Source organism: Mesoplodon bidens (genome assembly GCF_964165515.1).
Source record: "Mesoplodon bidens genome assembly, chromosome: 6".
In the NCBI taxonomy this organism is placed as follows: Eukaryota; Metazoa; Chordata; class Mammalia; order Artiodactyla; family Ziphiidae; genus Mesoplodon; species Mesoplodon bidens.
In genome coordinates, this window is record NC_138162.1 from 47,820,486 (window position 1) to 47,846,873 (window position 26,388).

The following is a 26,388-nucleotide window of genomic DNA, read 5'->3' on the forward strand; positions in this document are numbered from 1 at the left end:
TCATAAAACTACGTATGCCATTAAATAAATGTATCCCAAAATGTTTCATAGAACACTAGTCGAATGAAGTGTTCCTTGAAAATGGGATGCCGAAATCAAATAAGTTGAGAAAATTCTGTTGCTTTTATGCCTTTCCTCATGCTAGATTACTCCCAATAAACATTAGCATATGAAATTGTCATAGACATTGTACAGTAAAACAATATTTATTTCAAAAGAAATCTTTGACCATAGAAAAACGTTCACTTTGGAAAAAAAAAAACAAACTACAAAAACTGTTTCCTAGACTTCTATCCCTCTCTCTCCGTACTGGCAATCCCTTGAATGAAATACACTCAGGATTTACCAAGCTAAATTGCTACATGGGTTAGAGGAGTTTAGAAATAGTTATTAAAAACATACACACATATGTCTGTTTTTATGTCTATGATTATACTTATTTTTCCATGCATTGCTTTGACTTATAAAGTTCCTATGTAACCTTGGGAAATTAAACATTTAACATTCCTTAAATTTCTGTGCACTTACATCCTATACACCCAATTAATACCAAAATTTTAGATGTCACATATGATCTCCAAGTCACATTTCCATTTATCTTATGTGCCAAAAAGTGAAAGGCATAATGATATTTATTTAGCCTTTTATAAGATATCCTAATCACATGTGTTTTCTAAAAGTGTATAAAATTGAGTGTCATTTTGAACTATATATGATACACTTAGGTTGCTATATATATGAAAAATTATAAAAGAAGGAAAAGACAGTTACATCTCTCAAACATATTTGATTTTTGTAAATCATTGACGCAAGAGTAAATCTGTCCTAGGAGCATTATCAGCATAATTATTACCTTTCTATACTTTTCTTTTGACAATAGGAAAAAGATGACTCAAAAATCAATGAACAGCTAGACTAGCAATCTAGGTGTTGATTGGGTCGGAAACTATTTACCTCTTTGCATAATTCTACTACCCAAACAATTATTGCCGAAATATATGCAAACTCAAATCCAAGATCCCATAGAAAGATTTATTTCCATGAAAAAAAGAATATGTGCAGCAGTGCATGACCAACTAGATGTACTGTTTCTGGGCAATTGATACGTAATGATCATTCTCTATGGGGAACTATGCGAAGCATTCATGTAAATTTTATTGAATTTGTGACCAGTCACCCATAAAAGATAATTATATATGTCTGAATATGAGGTGACCTGATCGTCCTATCAAACATGGCTTTAGAGCAAACCTTAACTACTGTGGAGCTTACTATACAGACATATGAATAAAAATAACACTGGAGGTCTTTCTCATAGTGTTTGGGAGAGAAATATAAATAATTGAATTTAAGAAGAGAATTAAATTTTCCCAGTCTACAGAATGGTTCAAGACAAGATGTGCTTATAGACACTTATGTTGGTTAAGTCATTTTTTGAATTAATTGTCAGAAACATGCTAATTCTAAGGGAAGAAGTTACCTTGCTGGGTTAGAGTGGTCCTATAACTACTCTCAGCCAAATGTGTATTTAATCTAGTAGAAATGTCAACAAGGGTCTGGACTAGAGAAACATGGAAAGTAGAGAGTGTCTAAGGTACTATTATAGACCACACCACCTCTTAGCATTTTTTATAATAAAAAATCTGTATTTTATTTTCTTAATTTGTACTGAATGTTCTGTTGTTAATCATATACTATCCATAGATAAGAACAGTGTGGTCAGTGATTGATTTGAGCTGGGGTACCTAATTTCTGGGCCCATCTCCACATATTTTGATTCAATATATCTTCATAATTAATATATAGTCATATAGTCATATAAATTTTTATAGATAACTTTATATGAATTTCACATATATACATATATGTATATAATTTCTTTGTACAGTATTGATAGTCTGATGTGGTACATACTGGGTGATCACTTCAGATAACAGAAAATTTGTCTAATATAAATGTATGTTTTTAACTCTCTATTGTTTGATCACTCTTTATAACAAAACTACTGATCTTACATTATTTTTTAAACTTAAGTCAGTACCCTGTCTAATTTTGTCACTACATAAATATCAATTCTATTTACTGATCACCCATACCATCATCCATACAGTATTTTCACCTCTTTTATGACATATTCATTTTAGAAAAAATGTTTACTACATTCACACAAAATACCATGTGGTGCTGGACATTTACCTTAATAAACTCTCAGTCTAATAGGAGACATGAAAATATTCATAAATATTTACTTTATAGTAAGATAAATTACATGAAAAAGTAATGCACATAGCACTATGGGAGCAAAATATATGGATATCTAAATAAGGCTAGGTAAACTTTTCTAGAAAGAAAACATTAAGTTGTATCATTTTTTTCTCTTTTCTTTTTTTATATTACATACCCAAGATATATTTATTTTATAAATGGAAATTTGTACCTCTTGATCACCTTCACAATTTCACCCACTGCCCTCTGGCAACCACCAATCTGTTTCTGTATCATTTTTTTTTGGTTTTGTTCATTTTTTTTTAAGATTCCACATATAAATGATATCATATGATATTTGTTTTTGTCTTACTTATCTCACTTTGCATATAATACCCTCAGAGCCCATCCATATTATTGTAAATGGCAAGGTTTAATTCTTTTGTATGGCTGAGTAATATTCCAGTGTGTGTGTGTGTGTATCAGATCTTCTTTATCCATTCATCAATCAATGGATATTTAGGTCATTTTCATATCTTGGCTATTGTAAATAATGCTGCAATGAATATAGGGGTACATATATCTTTTGGAATTAGAGTTTTAATATTTTTGGATAAATACCCAGAAGTGGAATAGCTGGATGATGTGGTCATTCTAGTTTTTAATTTTTTGAGGAACCTCAATACTGCTCTCCGTAGTGTCTGCAACAATTCACATTCCCACCAATGCACAAGAGTTCTTCACATCTTTTTGATAATAGCCTTTCTAACAGATGTGAGATGGTACCTCATTGTGGCTTTGATTTGCATTTCCCTGATGATTGGTGATGTGGATCATCTTTTCATGTGCTTGTTGGACATCTGTAAGTCTTCTTTGGAAAAATATCTATTCAATTCTCTGCCCATTTTTAAACTAAAAAAAAAATTTGTTATTATGTTATATGAGTTATTTACATATTTTTGATATAAACCCCTTAATGGATATATGATTTGAAAATATTCTCTCATTCAATAGGTTGACTTTCATTTTATTGATGGTTTCCTTCCTAGGGAAGAAGCTTTTGAGTTTGTTTTGCTTTTGTTACTCTTGCCTTTGTAGTCATATCCAAAAAATCACCAAGACTGATATCAAGGATTTAACACCTATGTTTTCTTCTTGGAGTTTTGTGGTTTCAAGTCTTACATTCAAGCATTTAATCCATTTTGAGTTAATTTTTGTGCATGGTGTAAGGTAGTAGTCTAATTTCATTCTTTTGCATGTGGCTGTCCAGTTTTCCCAACACAATGTATTGAAGAGACTGTCCTTTCCCCATTGTATATTCTTGCCTCCTTTGTTGTAAACCAATTGGCCATATATGTGTGGGTTTATTTTGGGTCTCTCTATTTTTTTAAATTGTTTTATGCATCTGTTTTTATACCAATACCATACTGTTTTGATTACTATCACTTTGTAATACAGTTTGAAATCAGGGAGCATGATGCCTCCAGCTTTGTTCTTCTTTATCAAGATTGCTGTAGCTATTTGGGGTATTTTTTGATTCCATACAAATTTTAGGATTATTTGTTCTATTTCTGTGAAAAATGCCATTGGAATTTTGATAGGGATTGAATAGAATCTGTAGATTGCTTTGGGTAAACATTTTAACAATACAAATTCTTTCAATCCATGAGTATAGAATATATTTATATGTATTTTTGTCTTCTTAAATTACTTTCATCACTATCTTATACTTTTCAGTGTACTCATCTGTCACTTTCTTGGTTAAATGTATTCCTAGGTATTTTATTATTTTTGATGTACTAGTAAATGGAATTTTTTCTTAATTTGTCTTTTTCATAGTTTGCTGTTAGTGTATAAAAACATGATATATTTTGTATATTGATTTTGTACCCTGAAACTTTATTGAATTTGTTTATTAATACTAACAGTTTTGGTGCAGTCTTCAGAATTTTCCCTGTATAAAATCATGTCATCCACAACTAGTGACAGTTTTATTTTTTTCTTTCCAATTTGGATGCCTTTTATTGCTTTTTCTTGCCTAATTGCTCTGGTTAGGACTCCCAAACTTTGTAGAATAAAAATAGCTGGAGTTATACCTTGAAGAATATATGGGAGGTAGCTTTATGCGGAAGTCAAACTAGTGAAAAAGTCACAGGCAACATATAGCTTGTGGAAGAAAGGAAACCTCAAACAGAATGACATGCTTGAGAACTACAGTGCTACAGTACTACAGCACTCTGGAGTGTGGTGTGGAGAATGAGGAGAGAAAGATAGCTATAACCTGGTAACACTATGAAAGTTGCAGGTTGAAATCTTAGAAGTAAAAATGCTAGAAAGCATTTGTTTAGCTTCATTTCAGCCAAATGTTTTTCAAAATTTCCATTTTAACTGAAATTGTTAGTCCCAGCTAATACACAGGATAGTCTGCAAGCCTTAACCAGGTCTGTGTGCCCACAGTGTTTCCTCTACAGCACCTTACACCTATACCTACATTTTTATGATCAAATACATACAGGGCAGAGATGCCCAAAATAGGTTGCATTGGCTCATTTCACTCTATAGTGCTCACTGGTTTTTCTGCAGATTTTTTCTGTAATGAACATTGGGCTGAATATCAGGAGATCATATCTCTAATTCCAGCCATTCAGTCACCTGCCTGGGAGACCTTGAGCCAAAGTCTTCCTTTTGACATTATAAATATAAACAGGTGGTTATTAAAGTTGTTTCTTTGCATTACAGTGCTATATTAAAATAGCACGCTGAATCTAATATGTAGAATAATAAAAGCCAAACACCTCTGGTCAAAGCAACATTGTGGGGAGATGAGCTTTGGTCGTCCTCTGCTGTCTCTAGAAAGGACCTCAGACACCATTGTTTCACCTCTGTTTGTAATAAGGGGAATTCACATAACCAAGGTTATAAAATAATTTTAATATGTATCCTTCTCCACTTGAGAGGCTCCACATATGGAAGGAGTCAACACTCAGGATATCTGGTGGGGGAGCATTCATTCCTACGATGTTTGGATGGTTTTTCTAAAAATCTCTTTGTGAAGCTTTCTCCTGTCATTCCCCCGACTCTGCAATATTGATATCCAAGCCCAACACAAATGGCACTTCCTATGGATAAGTCCCCATGGTTTCTTCTACTTGAAACAGATCAAGTCCCCATGGTTTCTTCTACTTGAAACAGATCATTTCCAGCTTTGTTAATTAACAAAATTGTTATCCAAGTGAATGAAAATTTCTTATTTTTCACATCTTTATCAACATTATCTATTCTAAGAGTATCATTAGTTGATATTATGTGTGGAATATTATTTCATTATACTTTTCCTTTCACATATGACTACAAAAAATGAAAAAAAATCTTATATTTATTGACTACACAGACTTTCTCTTTATAATTACTATTCATGTTGGGTTGATTCCACAATACTTTATTGGGGTTTTCTCTTTTAAATATATATTTTGGAGACTCAGTATTTCTTATTCATTTACATTGTGGCATTACTTTTTGTTTATAATTGTGTCTATATTCTCTTTTAAGAAGGCAAGTTAGCAATTTTAATATCATTATTTTCTTGTAATGTCTCCTAAATGTTATGTTTGCCTTTCCCATTTTGGTTTTGAGTAGTCTATCATTTACCATCTGTTTACAACTATAAATTTTATCATATATCAAATTATTATATAATGTTTATATGTTTTTGTTATATTCATCTGTCTGTTAGCCTATCTAAGTGCAGTATTACACTGTGTTTATTACTAAAGTTTTCTTATAAATCTTGATATCTGATAGAGAATGCTCCCCATCCCTTTTGGGTTTCATAAAAAACCCTTACTAGATTTTAATTGAAATTGCTTTGAATACCTAGATTAATTTTTGAAACAATTATTATCTTCTAGATACTGTATTTTGCCACCCATGAACATATAACATCTATTTATTCATTAGCCTTCTTTATGTGTTTGCTTTGTTTTGTTTTTTATTTTTTATTTTATTTAATTATTATTTAACAGATAATTCCAAATCTTTTATTTTGTTTTTGTTTTCTTTTGTTTTAATTTTTATTGGAGTATAGTAGATTTAAAATGTGTTAGTTTCAGGTGTACAGTAAAGTGATGCAGTTATACATATACATATATTCACTCTTTTTTAGAGTCTTTTCCCATATAGGTCATTACAGAGTATTGAGTAGAGTCCTCTGTGCTATATAGCCGGTCCTTACTAGTTATCTATTTTATATGTAGTAGTGTGTATATGTCAATCCCAATCTCGCAGTTTATGCCACCCCCCTTTTCCCCCTGGTGACCATAAGTTTGTTTTCTACATCTGTGACTGTATTTCTGTTTTGTAAATAAGCTCATTTGTACTATTTTTTCTAGATTTCACATATAAACAATATCATATATTTGTCTTTCTCTGTCTGACTTACTTCAGTCAATATGACAACCTCTAGGTCCATCCATTTGTTGCAAATGGCATTATTTCATTCTTTTCTATGGCTGAGTAATATTCCATTGTATATATGTACTACATCTTCTTTAGCTACTCCTCTGTCAATTAACATTTAGGTTGTTTCCATGACCTGGCTACTGTAAATAGTGCTGCAATGAACATTGAGGTGCATGTATCTTTTCAAATTATGGTTTTCCCTCGTTATATGCCCACGAGTGGGATTGCTGGATCATATGGTAGCTCTATAGTTTGTTTTTTAAGGAACCTCCATACTCTTCTCCATAGTGGTTGTACCAATTTACATTCCCACCAACAGTACAGGAGGGTGCCCTTTGCTTCATACCCTCTCCAGCATTTATTGTTTGTAGATTTTTTGATGATGGCCATCCTGATTGGTGTGAGGTGATACTCCATTGTAGCTTTGATTTGCATTTCTCTAATAATTAGTGATGTTGAGCATATTTTCATGTGCTTTGTGGCCAGCTGTATGTCTTCTTTGGAAAAATGTCTATTTAGATCTGCCCATTTTTGGATTAGGTTATTTGTTTTTTTGATATTGAGCTGCATGAGCTGTTTGTATATTTTTGAGATTAATCCCTTGTCGGTCACTTTGTTTGCAAATATTTACTCTCATTCTGTGGGTTGTCTTTTCATTTTGTTTATGGTTTCCTTTGCTATGCAAAAGCTTTTAAGTTAAATTAGGTTCCATTTGTTTACTTTTGTTTTTATTTTCATTACTCTAGGAGGTGGATCAAAAAAAAAATATTGCTGTGATTTACGTCAGTGAGCATCCTGCCTATCTGGCCTTACATTTAGGTCTTTAATCCATTTTTTTAAACATCTTTATTGGATTATAATTGCTTTACAGTGGTGTGTTTGTTTTGTTTTTTAATAATGCTTTGTAACTTTTTCCAGAAGGCCTAGAGACATTAGTTTTTAAAAACTAGTTCTAAATACCTTAGGGTTATTGTTGCTATTGGAAAAAAGCCCTTTATTTTTTTCTAGGATAAGAAAATGTTTCCACTAAATTATAAAATTATGTATTTGATCTGCATTTATATTTTAATGTTAATAGACTTTTCAATACTGATCCATAGTTAAGTAATATATTTTGTTTTGCATTATTGTTTGTTTTTGATGAGAAAAATAAGACACAATAATTTCACCACCCCAGAAGATTCATTTTTACTATCAGTAAACTGCAGAGGTAACTACTATAATAACCATTCTGGCTTTTATTATTAAATATTGGTTTTGCTGTGTTTGAATTTCAAATAAAAGTATTAATACTCCATGTATTCTTTTCTGTTTTCCTCTTGTTCAACATGATACTTTTGGGATTCATCCATATTATAACATATATTAAAAGACTGATCTTTTATTTATTGCTGTGTAGGAGAATGTCATTATAAATATAACTTGTCTATCACTTGATACTATTGGGTTCTTTCCAATTTCTTCTATATGAATAAACTTGCTATAAATGTTTGTGCAAATATCTTTTGCTGGAGTTTTGCACTAATTTTTCATGGGAGTGGTATGGGCTTAGGGGATATATATGTTAGTTTTAGTAAGTACTGCTAAGCATATTTTTTCAAAATTGATCTAATTAAGAATCCCATCAACAATGTATGCAGATTCTTTCTCTGTCTGACTTAACTTCACTTAGTATGATAATCTCTTGGTCCATCCATGTTGCTGCAAATGGCATTATTTTGTTCATTTTTATGGCTGAGTAATATTCCATTTCATATCTGTACAACATCTTCATAATCCATTTCTCTGTCGATGGACATTTAGGTTGCTTCCATGTCTTGGCTATTGTAAATAGTGCTGCAGTGAACATTGGGTTGCATGTATCTTTTCTAATTATGGTTTTCTCCAGATATATGCCCAGGAGTGATCACTCATGTGTGGAATCTAATTTTAAAAAATGATACAAATGAACTTATTTACAAAACAGAAACCAAAAGATATCAAAAACAAACTTATGGTTACCAAAGGGGAAACTTGGGTGGGGAGGGGTAAATCAGGAGTTTGGGATTAACATACGCACACTACTATATATAAGATAGATAACCAACAAGGGCACAGGGAACTCTACTCAATATTCTGTGATAACCTATATGAGAAAAGAATCTGAAAAAGAATGAATATATGTATATGTATAACTGAATCGACTTTGCTGTATACCTGAAACTAGCACAACATTGTAAATCAACTACACTCCAATAAAATTAAAGAAAAAAAACCCCAATGTATGAAGTTTCTAGTGGCATACTACTTTCTCGTCAGTACATCATATTATCTTTTCTTAATTTTAGTCATTCTGATGGGTATGTTCTATAATCTCATTATAGTTTTAATCTTCCCTTCCCTGATGATTAATGATGTTGAATATCTTTTCATATGCTTATTGATTGTTTAGATACACTCATTAGTAAAGTGCTTTTATAAAACCTCACCCCATTTTAAAATTTTGTTCTTTGGCCTTTTTATTGATTTCTAGCATTCTTTATATATTCTGGATACAAATCATTTTCAGATGTATGTACACAGAATATCTTCTCCCTTTCTGTGAATCACCTACTTAAATATGATTTCTTTTGATGAGCAGTTCTTTATATCATTAAGGTTACTAAATGAATTATTTTCCTTTATGATTAGTATTTATGTTTATTAATATTAAAAACAAATTTTCCTACTCCAGGGTCATGAAGATGTTCCCCTCAATGTTTTCATTTTTTCCTAGAATGTTGATTGTTTTTGTTTTAATATTAATCTGGTGAACCTGATAAAATCTATAATCAACCTCAAGTTAATATCTCTATATAGTGTAAGGTAGGATTAGGGTTCATTTATTTTTTCCCATATGCATATCCAATTGCTCCAGCATGATTCATAGGAAAAAAATAAGTTTTTCATAATAAATTTTGGTGGCAACTTTGTCATAAATCAAATGTCTTTAAACACATGGGGCTCTTCTAGACTCTAAATTATGTTCCATTGCCCTATATTATGGATGGATAGTATTATCGCTGTAGTGTTATAGTTACCTTGCCATTGTAGGTCATATACACAGTTTGTGTGTATGTGTGTCTGTGTGTGTGTGTGTGTGTGTTGGGAGCTTGTGTCATTGGTATTTAAACTTTCTCTTTGTCTGATATGCTCATTTTAAAGTGTTTGTCCCTCAAAATCATATTTTTATTTTTATCCCATATTTTTTTTACACCATAATTTCATTATTTTCATCTTAACATATTTTCTAAGGTTCATTGTAACTTTACCTTGTCCTATAAATTATTTAGTAGTTTGTTATTTTATTAACAAATACCATTATTAATAAGTTATAATTGAGTGTTAATTTACTTCTATAATGGTTAGAGAATATATACTCTATTATTTCCTAACTGAAATTTAGTTAACATTGCTTTATGGACCAGGATATACTTTATTTTGTTAAATATGTTGTAATTATATGAAAAGAAGGTGTTTTTTTTGTTTGTTTGTTTTGTTTTGTTTTTTGCGGTACGCGGGCCTCTCACTGTTGTGGCCTCTCCCGTTGCGGAGCACAGGCTCTGGATGCGCAGGCTTAGCAGCCATGGCTCACAGGCCTAGCTGCTCCGCGGCATGTGGGATCTTCCCAGAGTGGGGCACGAACCCGTGTCCCCTGCATTGGCAGGTGGACTCTCAACCACTGCGCCACCAGGGAAACCCAAGAATGTGTGTTTTATAGTTATGTGTGTGGCATTCTGTATACATCAAATAAATCAATTTGCTTAACAATGTTGTTAAAATCTTTTAATTTCTTACTTTTTTCCCCAAACCGAAGCATGTTAAAAATCTCTAGTCATGAATTTTATTTTGTGTTTTTCTCTCTTTATCTCTGTTAATTTTACTTTACATAATTTAAAGCTATGTTGTATGCTTCCAAATTTAGGAGAGTCAAATTAGTCTGTTAACTATTTCATTATTGTAAAATGTTCTGCCTTTCATTCATAACACTTCTTGCCGTAAAGTCTCCCTTACCTGATATTAATAGAGACACTCTAGTTTCTTTTTAGTATATATTTTTTATTATCATTGTACTTCCTTTGTCATTTGTGGATTTGTATTTAAAATGTGTTTTGGAGGACCACTCAAATTTTGGCCATATTTTAAAATTTAGTTGATTCAGTATTAACATAGGCACACTACCTTCCCTTGGGTTAGTTTTTGCATTTTTTTCACTTATTTTACATTCAAGCAATCTTTTTAAAGTTGTTTCTCATAAAAAAAAAAGCATATTGTTACATTTCCTTCCATCTTCCTTTGTCTCTGTCCTATCTTTGTCTTTTAATTAGAACATAGTCCATTCATATTTAATGTTATTATTGATATAGTTGGGTTTAAGTCTACCATCTTGCTTTGTTTTCTGTTTGTCACATCTGTTCTTCATTCCCTGATTTCTTCTTTCCTGTATTCTTTTTTATTAATCAAAAGAATTTTGTCCATCTCTTAGCATTTTGGTAACATGTTTTTCTAACACTCTTCAATAGTTTTCTTACTTTTTTGAAATTTGTTAAATTATTGTTGACCTATCTTAAACTACTACTTTTATCTCATCACACATAATTCAAGAAACTTACAAGAATTTAAATTCATTTACCTCTTTAGTGTTTTTCTCTTAACTATTGTTATATATTTTACTCATGAATGTGTTAGAAATCTCTCAGATATTGTTATTATGATTGCTTAATGCATTCTATTGTCTTTTATATTTAATCACTTATTTGCCCTTTCTTGAGGTGTTCCTTTCTTCTTGCACTCTGGACTCCAGTCCAGAATTAGTTTTTCTCAACCTAATGAACTGCTTTCAATATTACTTGTAGTTTAATTTGCTTGCATCAATTTTTTTCAGCTTTGTTTTCTTGACAATATCTTCATTCACCTTCATGTTTGAAGGAAATATTTTCACTGGATGTCAGGTTATTTCCCTGAATTTTAGTATTTTAAATGTGTTATATCAGCATATATGCAGTACTTAAGAAATTATTTGTTTTTTGAAAGTTTTATCACTGTTTATTTTTTAAATACATATGCTTTTAAATATGTAGTTTAACTTCCAAATTCAATTAAATTGGATTGGCAGTGATCTGAAGGAAGATAAAACTGAAAGGCCAAAGGAAAGGCTTGCTTGATATATAAAATATATATTAAAGGTGTGAAACATTTCTTAAAATAAATTTATAAAAGTATCTATTAGCAATCTTTGTTGAAAAGAATTTTCTCTGGGGCAATTAGGATTATATCATAAACAAGCTGTAGAATAAGCAGGCAATTGAAATCATTTTGTAAATAGACTTACAATTATCCTAAAGACACTCAAACCAGACCCTGCTCGTTTCCTCTCTAATTATATAATTAATCATTTTGTAAATTATAACATGTCACTGTAAAAATAGCTGAAACACATTATCTGAATATTATGAGTGAACAAAATTTGAAGTAGGATAACAGTTAAGGAGCAGACATAAATTCCCTTTCAGACACATTCAGATGTAATGATTTATTTTCATCTTTACTATTTATATTCTCTGGTTAAATTTTCCTTTTTAACTGTAGAAATGATGTCAGATATTGCTACATAAATTTATGGTAAAGAAAGGAAGGTTTAACAAAATGCCATCTTTTTGTTTTTGTTTTTTGCAGTACACGGGCCTCTCACTGTTGTGGCCTCTTCCGCTGCGGAGCACAGGCTCCGGACGCGTAGGCTCAGCGGCCATGGCTCATGGGCCTAGCCGCTCCGCGGCATGTGGGATCTTCCCAGACTGGGGCACGAACCCGTGTCTCCTGCATCGGCAGGTGGAGTCTCAACCACTGTGCCACCAGGGAAGCCCACAAAATGCCATCTTAAAGGAACAATTTTTGTTTAATGGAATTGAACCATCATACTCACTCATACAGAAATATTTTTGCTTAAGGGTGGGGTAATGTGAAGTGTACAACCAGGGATTTCAAAAATATTTTTAATAGACTCTAGATAGTAACATTTTTTACTAAATGTATTTTGAATTAGTCATTTGAATTATTTGTTCTGCATTTTTGTCTGAAGTTGTGGAAAGTGTGACAGGAATCAACAAATCAACAACAAGAAAAGTCAACACTAACTAAAAGTCTTTGGAAGAGACATAAATGTAAAGGCAGGATTTCAAGGCAATAGGTCTCAGTGCTAGATCTTCTGTCCCTAATATTAATTCTTATAGTTTTGTTGTTTGCTTAATTGCTTTTGTTTTTACCAGTTATCATACTTCAAGTGATTTTTTTTTTACATGAACATCTGTTTGGGTTATCCCACCTCATCTAAATTCTTCATTGAATTCTCTCATTTCTCAGGATAGAATTTATTCTTCTTTATAATTTTCTCTACCTCTCTGCCAAGTTATTCATTTCTCATCCCCATACTATGCTGCTATGATACCACTGCTCCCTTTCTTTATTTAACTAGTGACAACTCATCCTTTAATACCCAGTCCACAAATTACCTCTTCAGTCTCCCTGCCACTCCCACTGGCTGTCATTTTTTGCACCCTAAGCACCCTATTTACAGCTTTATCACAGCACTATGTGACTGTATAAATAGTTATAAAAACTGTCTTTCAATTAGACAATTAGGTGAGGAATTTTAGTACAGGAACTGTACTTAGCTTTTAGGGCATTACAGAGTGGGTTCCTTAATCTTTTTTTTTAACATCTTTATTGGATTATAATTAATTGCTTTACAATGTTGTATTAGTTTCTGCTGTATAACAAAGTCAATCAGCTATATGTATACATATATCCCCATATCTCCTCCCTCTTGCATCTCCCTCCTACCCTCCCTATCCCACCCCTCTAGGTGGTCACAAAGCACCGAGCTGATCTCCCTGTGCTATGCTGCTGCTTCCCACTAGCTATCAGTTTTACATTTGGTAGTCTATATAAGTCAATGCTACTCTCTCACTTTGTCCTAACTTACACTTCCCACTCCTCGTGTCCTCAAGTCCATTCTCTATGTCTACATCTTTATTCCTGTCCTGCCCCTGGGTTCACCAGAACCTTTTTTTTTTTTTTTTAAGATTCCATATATATGTGTCAGCATACGGTATTTGTTTTTCTCTTTCTGACTTACTTCACTCTGTATGACAGACTCTAGGTCCATCCACCTCACTACAAATAACTCAATTTTGTTTCTTTCTATGGCTGAGTAATATTCCATTGTATATATTTGCCACATCTTCTTTATCCATTCATCTATTGATGGACACTTCAGTTGCATCCATGTCCTGGCTATCTTAAGTTTTTTTCTTGGAATAACAATCTATTAAGATGTTACTCAGATACCATAAAATTCAAACATTTAAAAGGTAAATCTCAGTGGTTTTTAATATATTTACAAATTTATAAAATCATTGCTGTTATCTAGTTACAGAATAACATCATCACTCCAAGAAGAACCCCATACCTATGTGCATTCACCCTGTACTTGTCCTTTCCTCCAGCCCCATGTAATGACTAATGTACTTTCTGTTTCTATGTATTTGCCCATTCTGGATATTTAATGTAAAACAAATCAAACAATATGTAGCCTTTTGTGACTGGCTTCTTTCACTTAGCATTAAGTTTTCAAGGTTCAGCCATGCTGTAACATGTATCAGTGTGTCATTCCTTTTTGTTGTCAAATAATATTTCTTTAGGAGAACATATGCATTTTGTTTACCCATTCATCAGTTGATGGGCATTTCTGTTGTTTCCATTCTTTGTCTGTTATGAATAGTCATTCTATGGACATTTGTGTGCAACATTTTGTGTAGATATTTTTCTTTCATTTCTCTTGGGTAGATACAGTAAGTCCCCTACGTACGAATGAGTTCCATTCCAAGTGCACGTTTGTAAATCCAATTTGTTTGTTAAGTCCAACAAAGTTAGCCTAGGTACCCAACTAATGCAATTGGCTATATAGTACTGAACTGTAATAGGTTTATAATATTTTTCACACAAATAATACATAAAAACAAACAAGCACAAAAAATAAAAAAAACATTTTTAATTTTATGGTATAATACCTTGAAAAGTATAGTAGTACAGTACAACAGCTGGCTGGTAGCAGTACCAGCTACTTTACCGCTGCTTTTATGCTTGCTTCTGGACATCCTGGGCTTGAAATAAATGTACTGTACTCTATACGGTACTGCAATGTAAAGTACACAAAAGCACAACCACTTGGAGAGGATGCACGCACATGACAATGTACGCCAGACACGTGAACTAACTTTTGTGATTGGATATGTGAACGCATGTTCACATCTTTGAAAGTTTGCAACTTGAAGGTTCATATGTAGGGAACTTATTATACCTAGGAGTGTTAGGCCGAGTCATATGGAAATTCTACATTTAACATTTTGAGGAGCTGCCGAACTATTTTCCGAAGTGATTTAACCATTTTACAGTCCCATCAGCTATTTCTGAGAATTTTAATTACTCTCAATACTCACCAAAATTTTTATTTTATGTATTAAAAAAATAGCCATCTTAGTGGGTAACAAGTGGTATCCCCTTGTGGTTTTGATTTGCATTTCCCTAATGACTTGTGATATTGAGTTAATGTACCTATTTTCAATTTGTATTATTTGTTTGGAAAAATGTATATTCATATCCTTTGCTCACTTTAAAAATTAGGGACTGTGTTTACATTTAAAAAATTCTTTGTACTTTTGAATTCTAAGAGTTCTTTATATATTCTACATATAAGTTTCTTCCTAGATATAATATTTGCAAATATTTTATCTTATTCCTGTGTTGACCTTGCACTTTCTTAATGGTATCTTTTCAGGAGAAAACATTTTTAATTTTGATGAAGTACACTATTATCTATTTCTTTTATCATTTGTGCTTTTGGTGTCATATCTAAGTCACTTCTTAATGAAAGATCACAAATATTAACTCATTTTTTCTAAGAGTTTTATTGTTTTAGCACTTACATTTAGGCTTTTGATCCATTTTGAGTTAATTTTTGTGTATGGTATGAGGTCAGGGTCCAATTTCATTCTTTTTCATGTAGGTATCCAGTTATCAAACAGCATTTTTTCTACCAGTTTTACTGAGATATAGTTGACATACAGCACTGTATATTTAAAGTATATAGCTCAGTGATTTGACTTACATACATCATGCAATGATTACCACAGTAAGTTTAGTGAATATTCATCATCTCATACAGATACAAAATTTAAAAAGAAAAAGATTTCCTTGTGATGAGAACTCTTAGGATTTACTCTCTTAACAATTTTCATATATAATATAAACAATGTTAATTATATAAATCATGTTGTTCGTTACATCCCTAGTCCTTATTTATCATATAACTGAAAGTTTGTACCTTTTGACCATTTTTATTCAATTCCCTCAAGCACAATTTTTGAAACGACTATTCTTTCCATTATGGTATCATCTTGCCCTCCTTATGGAATATCAGTTGATAATACATGTGGTGGTTCAGCTAAGATTCTCAATTCTACATGACTTTCCCTATGCTAGGATCACACAGTCTTGATTACTGTAAATTGTAACTAAGTTTTACATCTAAGTAAATTTTGAAATGGTAAAGTGTGAGTCAACAAAATGTATTCTTATTTAAGTTTTTTTTTGGCTACTCTGGCTCACCTACATTTCTAGATGAATTTCAGGATCAGCTTGTCATATACTGCAAAATAAAAACTGGAATTTTGATAGGAATCACATGAGTTCTATAAATCAATTTTGAGAGGGATGTCACCTTAATGTGAAATCCTCTGATCCATAAACATGGAAAGTTTAGTCATTTTTTGAGATTTCCATTAACATCTTGCTACAGTGTCTTGTGGTTTGCAGAGTGAAAACCTTGCACTTTTTTGGTTAAATTTCATAATTGTTTTTTTTTACTTTAGGTGCTATTTTAAATGGAATTGCTTTACTTCATTTTCATATTATTATATGTGAGTGTATATAAATACCATGATTTTTGCATATTGATCTTGTATATTATAGCATTGTAGAACTTGTTTATTAGAGTTAGTAGGGGTTTTTGTGTGTGTGTGTGGATTCCTTTGGATTTGCTCTATATAAGATGACATCCTCAATGGAAAGTGCTAGTTTAAATTTTTCCTTTTATCTTGATGCTTTTTATTTCTTGTTTTTGCCTAATTCCCTCCCTACAACCTCCAGTACAATGTTGAATAGAAATGGTGAGAAGGTCTTCATGTTTGTCTCCTTATCTTTTTTATTTTATTTTTATTTTTTTATTTTTTATTTTTTTAAAATATTTTTATTTTTTTAAATATTTTTATATTTTAAAAATATTTTTTCAGAATTCTGACTTTAAACAAAGGCCTTCTGGGGGAAACTTGCGTTTCTCTTTCTGTGTCTTTTAGATGTAAATGTCCTACCTGATCTTCCTAAGACGTTCCATGTATGTCTACGTGTATTTCACCATTAAGTAGCATATTCGTTGTGGCTTCTTTTGTTTGTTTGTTTTTGTAGATGCTTGTTGTCAAGTTGAGGAAGTTCTTTTCCATTCCTAATTTTTTACATGTCTATCTTAAGGGTGTTAGTTTTCTCTAGTGCATTTATCTCTTGAAATGATCATGCGTTTTTTTATGTGCTTTATTCTAATATTTTGTTATACTTCTAATATAATATGTTATATTACATTGATGATTTGGAAATGTTAACCCAAGCTTTTATTCCTGAGATAAAATCCTAACTTAGTAAGGTTTTATAATCCTTTTTATATTTTGCTGGGTTTGGTTTTCTAGGGGGTTTTTTTTGTTTGTTTTTGGGGTTTTTTTTAGATTTCTAGTCTTTTTGTAAGGAATATTGGCCTGCAGTTTTGTTTTGTTTTGTTTTACTCTTGTCATATCTTGTTTTGGTATCAGAGTAATAATGGCTGCACACAAAGAGTTAGTTTTTTTAATAGTTTGTGAAGAATTGATGTTAATTCTTTTTTAAAGCTTGATAGAATTCACCAATTAAGCCATCTGGGTTTTCTTTGTGCAGATAAGCATGAACCAAGTGCTGAAAAATAGTTCACTGGGCCTGGTTGAGAAATGTTAGCAGGAAAATAATACCAATAATAGCTAAAGCATTGTATTAATTATCTATTGCTACATACCAGTTAAGCTGAAAACTTGATTGCTTAAAACAATAAACTTTCATTGTCTTACATTTTCTATCAATCAGGCACTTAAAAACAGCTTGGCTGGGTGTATGCTTGGCTTCCTCCAATCAGAACATTGACAGAATGCCTCAGTTCTTTATTGGGTCTGACATAAGGCTTTAGATCCTGGCCATTTGGGTCCTGCTGTAGGGTTGCCTGATTGTCCTCTTAACACAGCAGCTAGCTTCCCCCAGAGCAAGTGATCCAAAAAAGACAGAGATGGGCTTCCCTGGTGGCGCAGTGGTTGAGAGTCCGCCTGCCAATGCAGGGGACACGGGTTCATGCCCCAGTCCGGGAAGATCCCACATGGCGCGGAGCGGCTGGGCCCGTGAGCCATGGCCGCTGAGCCTGCGCGTTCGGAGCCTGTGCTCCGCAGTGGGACAGGCCACAGCAGTGAGAGGCCCACGTACCACAAAAAAAAAAAAAAAAAGACAGAGATGAAAGCTACAATATCTCACGACCTAGCCTAAGAAACCAGAATTTGTCATTTCTACAAACCTGCTCACTAGAAACAAGTCACTGAATCTGGCTACACTCAAGGGTTGGGGAATGAGGTTCTACACAATTGTCAAAGGATAATCAAATAATTTGAGTACATATTTTTTAAACCACTACACCTGTATTAAGCACCTGTTATGAGTCAGACATTTTTAAGCATCTTACCCTATAGTAACTTATTTAATCTTCACAAAATTCCTATATTTAGATGTTAAAACTAGTTTAATTTTTCATATGGGGAGTCTTTCGAGAATATAATTAATTTTCAAAGTCACATAGTAACATCAAATTGTTACCCCAGGCAATCTGGCACCTAACCCTATGTGTTCACTATTCAACCTCTTAAAGGTAACTTCACCAAGTTTGGCTTCTAAGGCAAGAAAACTGTTAAGAATGTCTATGTACATGAATCATCTACACACAGTGGGACATGCAGTGTCAGAAAAAGGAGGGCTACAGGTTCATTTGCATACAGTCACAGCATTACTCTGTACACTGTTTATAAATTCTAGAAAGTTCAAGACTGTCCATAATTTAATTAAGGAGGATGACCTTTCTAATATTCATACAAACTTGGTTTTCATTGGTCAACAAAGAGATCTGAATCTGACTCTGGCTTCAAGACTTTAAGACATACAGCTGAGTAAAATTGAGATTTGCACAGATTATCAATCATTCTCGTATTTGTCATACATTTGAGGAAGCAGTCCCAGCCATTTAAGAGGCAAAGGGAGACAGTTTTGTCTCATTTGTAAATGAAAGAGTGTATAAGCCAAGGTCTTCAGGACATGAAGAAATCTGAAAACAATATTTCTACATAATAGATAATTGAATTTCAAAGCATATAAATCTGTGGACAGAATATGAGCCTCTTAGAAATTTGTTTGTGGTTTGACTGTCAGCTCAGATTTGTAAAGCATTCTTCTTTGAAGACATGCTTTTTACTAAGAATTTTTCTATTCATTCAAACTCTTCTGGTTGTAGAATTGAAATGAGTCTCTGTTACGAAAATGAAGTGTCATAATTTTTAATCAGTAGAGATCACCTCTGGTGCTGATCTAATAAAGGCTATGAAGAAGACAGAAAGGATAACAAAAGAGCAATCATAAAAATCCAGATAATATTTTAAGGGCTGCAGTTTAAGCTTTGAATGCAACAGAAATCTCTTTCTACTTGTCATTCCATATTCCAAAAGCATTTGCCTTTGCAAAAGAAGTCAAATTTGCAGCTTTAGCAGTTGGGATAATGGCACATCAGTAACAAATTTGTTCTACTTATTAATCTTCATTAGGCTTTCCATAATCTATTGATTGTAACAATAATAATAATAATAAACATAATTATTAGAAAATTTTTACATCATCAGTGGGGAGGAAAGCAAAGCAATATATTGTCTATTACTAAGGATCATAATTTCACTTATACTAAATAGAAAAACATTTTATTTTTATTAAAAAAAACAAAGAGCAGTGAAATTAGTGGTATAAAGCATGGACATTAGAGCACAGGGACACAGGATAAAATTTTCAGTATCAAAGCAGTTATATAAATACTAGAGGTGCAATTGTTGAATCTTGAGGTGAGACTTGTTTAGTTTTGGAAAAAACTGCCAAACTGTCTTCCAAAATGGCTGTACATGCATTCCCCCAGCAAGGAGGGAGAGTTCCTGTTGTCACTCGCCCTCCAGCTATCTGCGTTGTCATATTTTGGAGTTTAGCCATTCTAATAGGTGTGCTGTGCTATCTCATTGTTGTTTTAATTTGTAATTCCCTAATGATATATAATAATGAGCATATTTTTGTATGCATATTTATTATCAAACCAAAACTAGGATGTAATTATGTACAACAGCTCTACTCACTATGGCTAAACCTTAAAGAAATCAGAATGTCCTTCAGTAGGGCTTCCCTGGTGGTGCAGTGGTTGAGAGTCCGCCTGCCAATGCAGGGGACATGGGTTCGTGCCCCGGTCAGGGAAGATCCCACATGCCGCGGAGCGGCTAGGCCCGTGAGCCATGGCCGCTGAGCCTGTGCTCCGCAGCGGGAGAGGCCACAACAGTGAGAGGCCCGCATACCGCAAAAAAAAAAAAAAAAAAAAAAAAAAAAAAAAAAAAAAAAAAAAAAAAACTATATGACAACATTAGGAAGCAGATTTTAGCCAAAATCATGGATCAGACATTGCCAGAATTATATATGTAATTTTAAACTATAATAAAACTCTAATATATATGTAAATATATATATCCATAAATAAATGATTATAGCATATAGTATAAAGACCGTATGCTATTATTTTAAATGCTAGGCTAAAACTGATTTAAATCATAGTTCAAGCATCAAGAAAAATGCAAAACAAGTCACACTTGTCTAAAATGTTATCAAGGTCCAATTGAATATGTTCTAATTAGACATGTTTATGGCTAAGAGCCAATTATTCTCAAAACTTTAGTAGTTTTTCACCAATGACGTCATAATTTGTTATTTTCCATCAGTTACTAGCTATGTTAATGCAGACACACAAAAGATTTAAAGGGCCAACTATATTTGCTGACATTGTTTGCACTAGTAAATCTAACCTAATTAGTAGAATTTATGAAAATATATAATACAAGCTTCATAGAATAAATATTGTGTTATATTCTAACATAAAATTGCAATTACTCCTTTTATAATGTTTATTAAAATAAGATGAAAAATCATTGATATAAAATTAAAATATTAATACAGTATTTAAAATAAAATAAAATATGCCATAGCAGAATTAGATATAACATTAAAATGTGAGTGCATGTTATGTTCTTTATTAAGTTATTTTTGTACTCTCCATCATTGTATTTGTAGCAGAAGATTATCCAAATTTAAACTAATTGAAAAACTATTTAAAGAATGACAAATGGCAACAATTCTGGGCAGAATCAGCCAATTCAATGTGGAGATGCAATGAGAATTGTTTAAACTCATTTATGATTCTGCTTATGAGATCATGACGAAGACCATGTTAAATATATGTTTTGAAGAGATATTTCTTTTGTATGTGAGCCTGTTTTGTCTTAAATTTGAAGTTTAAATTACTTTATTCAGTACATTTTTATCTATGTAGTATTATTTGGCTAGTAAAATATATACACACACATATATATGCATCTATAAAGCATGATCTGTTGTATATGAAAAAATGTATAAGAATGTGTGAGATTTTACCAGTTACTTTATAGTTTTCAGTCTCAGATTTTGTTGCATGACTCCGAACTACTAGTTTTATCCTTAAACATATTTATAGTGGTTAATATTTATACTTATAGTTTTAAAAATTCACATTAAACATTTTAAAATAACAGTAAAATTATGAAATAATATAAAAATATTTAGAAAGTAGAATTGCAATTTAGAATTGTTGGGATCATAATCATGGGTTCCAAGGTGTGCAATAAAAGATACTAAGTTCTGTTTAATCTTTTCTTCATCTTAATGAAGCCAATAATACCTATTTCATAGAGTTACTTAAAAATTAAACATATATTTGGTCATTTATCAGTATCATCATAATTGATCAAAAATATTAGTTCTCTTAGGTATTATTTTTAATTGAAAAATGAATGACAAAACATAAATTAAAAAATGTTTAAGATGGTGCAGAGTAAATTCCAAAAGTAATAAAACTTACATTTAAAAATTTGGATGGAAGAGAATACCTATATGTATATGTATAATGGAATCACTTTGCTGTACACCTGAAACTAACATAACATTGTAAATCAACTATACTCCACTATAAAATATAAAATAAAATAAAATGAACAGGATTTTAGCTTGCCTAAAAAAAAAAAATGGATGGAAAAACATGAAAATACAATCTTGTTTATCTCTAAAGATAAATGTAATTATTTCTTCTGTAAACTTGTCTACAGAGTTCAAACTTCCTCTAATGAGTATGTGGCTCTGTTAAAACTGAAATGTATTTATTTTATTTAAGCACACTGTAACCTGCAGAAAAAGATAGCAAATGAATGAGAAACAAAAGAAAATGGAAGTGTGGGGGAAAAGATCTAGAGATAATCTTTGGGGCAATTCTTAGACTAGCCTGAATTTACCTGTGTACTCTGTGAACTGGGTGCGTTGTCATTTGTAGAAATTACTGTAAACATTATATCATAAAAGTTTTAAAATAAGATTCTAGCAAAGATTTTCTGCTTAGCTCATTAAAAATAATGTATTGAGTGCTATGTTCCCCCCAATTAAAAGTTTTTTTATAAAGACAGCCTTTTTAGGTATACAGAGGTGAGAGAACATAAGAAAATAATGTAAGGTCTTTGAACATCTTGAATTTTCTTCTGAGAAGTTATCGCCGTAATTTTAGACCCTCATCCCATCCACCCCAAATCACACATAACTTACCTGCTTACATCTTTACTACCTTTCAGTTCTTAGTATAAAGATACTTCCTTGGCATGTCCTCCTCCTCCTTCAAGATTAAATTAGGACCTCCGTGAATATTTTTTGTTGTCTGTTCATTTGTTTGCCTGTGTGCTTCATTATGTGCATTTTGCACCCTCCGTTTTCTACTACTTGTCAAATCACTAATTATTGTCAATGCTCACATTGGGCTGTAGCCATGAGGGCATCATCTTACTACTCTCACATCTGATCTTCTGTATGTAACATAATTCCTGGAACATAATAGATGAGCCATGATATTTATTTCATCATTACATAAATGAAATCAATGCATTTCTCTATGACAAACAGTGTTCAGCATAATTTTCAGTGCTTATTTTCCGTTTGCATATCTTCTTTGGTGCAGTGTCTGTTCAGACAGTTTGACCATTTCTCTTGAGCTGTTTGCTTTCTTTTAATTGAGTTTTGAGAATTCTTTATTATTCTGGATACCCTTGTGTTATCAGATATGTGATTTGCAAATATTCTCCCATTTGGGGGCTTGTCCTTTTTGTTCTCCTACTAGTGTCTTTACAATGAGCACAGATCCCAAATTTTGAGAAGTCCAATATACTATTTTTTGTTTTAATACATTGTTTCAGTCCCTTATTTAAGAAATCTTGCCTTACTCAAGATATAAACATTTCATTCTATGTTTTCTCATAGAAGTTTTATAGTTTTAGGTTTACATTTAATTTATAATCCACTTTTAGATTTTTTTTTCCATATGGTATGAGGTCATATGGATATCCAATTGTTTCAGAACTACTTGTTGACAAGCCATTCTTTTGCTTTCTCCACTGAGTTGCCTTTGCACCTTTGTAGATAATCAACAGACAATATACATCTCTGGGTCTATTTCTGTATTCTGTGTTCTGTTCCATTGATCTATTGCCTGTCTTCTTGCCGATACCACACTGCCTTGATGACTGTAGTTTTATCGTAAGTCTTGAAGTCTGGTAGAATCAGTCCTCTGACTTTGTTTTCCTCCTTCAACCTTGCGTTGTCTACATTGGATCCTTTGTCTCTCCTTATAAACTTTAGAATCATTTTGTTGATATCCACAAAATAACTTGCTGGGATTTTGTTTGGAATTGTGTTATATATATATCAGGTTGGGGGAAACTGAAATCTTGACAGTAATGAGTCTTTCTATGCATGGTACTTAGATTATCTCTCCACTTATTTAGATCTTCTTGATTTCTTACATCACATCTTTATGGTTTTTTTCATATAGATCTTATACATTTTTTGTTAGATATATACCAAAGTATTTCATATTTGGTACTAATGTAAATGATATATATTTTTTAATTTTAAATAATCTTCCATTGCTGCTATATAAAAGCAATTGACTTTTTTGTATTAATCTCATATCCTGCAACCTTGCTATAATTGCATATTACTTTCAGAATTTTTTTTTGTTGGTTTTGATTCCTTAGAATTTTCTACGTATACAGCAGTGTCATCTGAGAACAAGACCATTTTATTTCTTCCTTCCCAATCTGTGTATCTCTTATGCATTATCTAAGACTTCTAGTACAATGTCGAACATCATGTGTGAAAGCACACATCCTTACTTTTTTCCTCATCATATTGGGAAACCATCTAGTTTCTCATGTTAAATATGATGCGAGCTGTTATGGGCTTTATAGATGTCCTTTGTCAAGTTGAGAAAATTCCCCTCTATTCCCTGTTTGCTGAGAGATTTTATTACAGGTAGGTGTTGGCCTTTCTCAAATGATTTTTCTGCATTTATGGATATGATCATGTAATTTTTCTTCTTTAGGCTGTTGATGATGGATAACATTAATTAATTTTTGAATGTTGAACCAATCTTGCAAACCTGGAATAAATCCCACTTGGCTGTTGCTTATAATTTTTTTATACATCGTTGGATTTTATTTGCTATTATTTTGTTATGGATTTTTATATCAGTGTTCATGAGAGATGTTAGTCTGTAGTTTTTCGCTCTTGTGATGTCACTGTCTGGGTTTGGTATTAAGGTAATGCTTACTCATACAGGGAGTTAGGAAGTATTCCCTCTGCCTCTATTTTCTGGAAGAGGTTGTATAAAATTAATTTCTTCCTTAAATATTTGTTAGAATTCACCAGTGAGCACTAATACTTTCTGTTTTAAAAGTTTATTAATTATTGATTCAATTTATTTAATCATTGTAGGCCTATGTAGTTTATTCTGCCTGTGTGAGTTTTAGTAGCTGTGTCTTTAAAGAAATTGGTCCATGTTGTCTATGTTGTTAAATTTGTGGACACAGAGTTGTTCATAATATTCCTTTACTATCCTTTCAATGTCAACAGAATCAGTAGTAATAGCTCCTCTTTCACTTCCAGTACTAGTAATTTGTGCCTTCTCTCTTTTTTCTCTTTTGTATCAGTTTCAGTTGATTTGTATTTTCTCATTATTCTTATTCGTCTTTTCATGCTTCTTTGTATTACTGTTTATGTCATATTTTATTTGTTTCAAATACCAGTCATTGTGAAGTTTCTCTTATTAAGTGCTGGGTATTTCCAAGTTGCTTTTAATATTCTTGATGTTTATTTTTAATGAGGTTAAGTTACTTGAAAACAATTTGATCTTTTGGGATGTTGATTTTTAAACTGTGTTAAATGGGATTATCATAGTGTTTAGACTGGATGTTAATTTTCCCCCACTATGGACTACTCTTCCAGGTGAGGTTTTCCTCCCTAGTTTGTGGGATTAGGCATTAATCCCTTTCCTGTGTGAGTTCTGATGATTTTTCTTTCTAATCCCTTTTAGGTGCTATTTCCCAGGCCTCTTATAGCTTCCTTGAACTATTCATGTATTGATCAGTACTCAGCTGAATAAACCAGGAGAAACTTCTACATATTTCCAGAGTTTCCTCCAGTATTCTGGAGTGCCTATAAACTCTAAGTGCCTGAGGTTCTCAGCCTCTGATCTGTCTGCAATTCACAGGGTCTGCCTGGTTTTGCCTTGGTTCCATTCCCTTGTGCCTTGGTCTGGAAACTCTCTCTAGGCAGTTTTCTGGAGGCAATCAGAGTTATCACCTCATCTTTTTTTCCCCATATTTTAGGGATTAGCTTGATATCCACTGTCTTGAGCATCTTTGTTTTATACATTTATCTTTTTTTTTTTTTTGGCCATTCCAGATAAGGTGAATCTGTTTTCTATTTCTCCTTCTTGGCAGAGAACAGATATCAGTAATAGGATCAGTATTACCTTTAATGTGAGTGACAGAAATTTCATTCAACCACATTAGCTTATGAGGATAATGAATTAATTCATGAAATCCAAAAAGTCATTGAACACAGCTTCAGGTAAGGACACAAGTTCCCCTGTACATCAAGAACACTTGAACTTTGAACAGTTTCTGTCTGCTATTTCCAATTTCTGCTTCTCATTCTCTTTCACGGTGGGCCACGTTGTCTCCTCACGGTAGACAATTTGGCCACAAAGATTTATGTGATTTATGTCTACAGCTATTGAATATTAAAATTAAAGGGGAAGTGTTTTGATGCTTTCTGTGGAGAGACACATTGGCGCCACTTGTTTTACTTTTCCCCTCTAGCTTCTTTAAT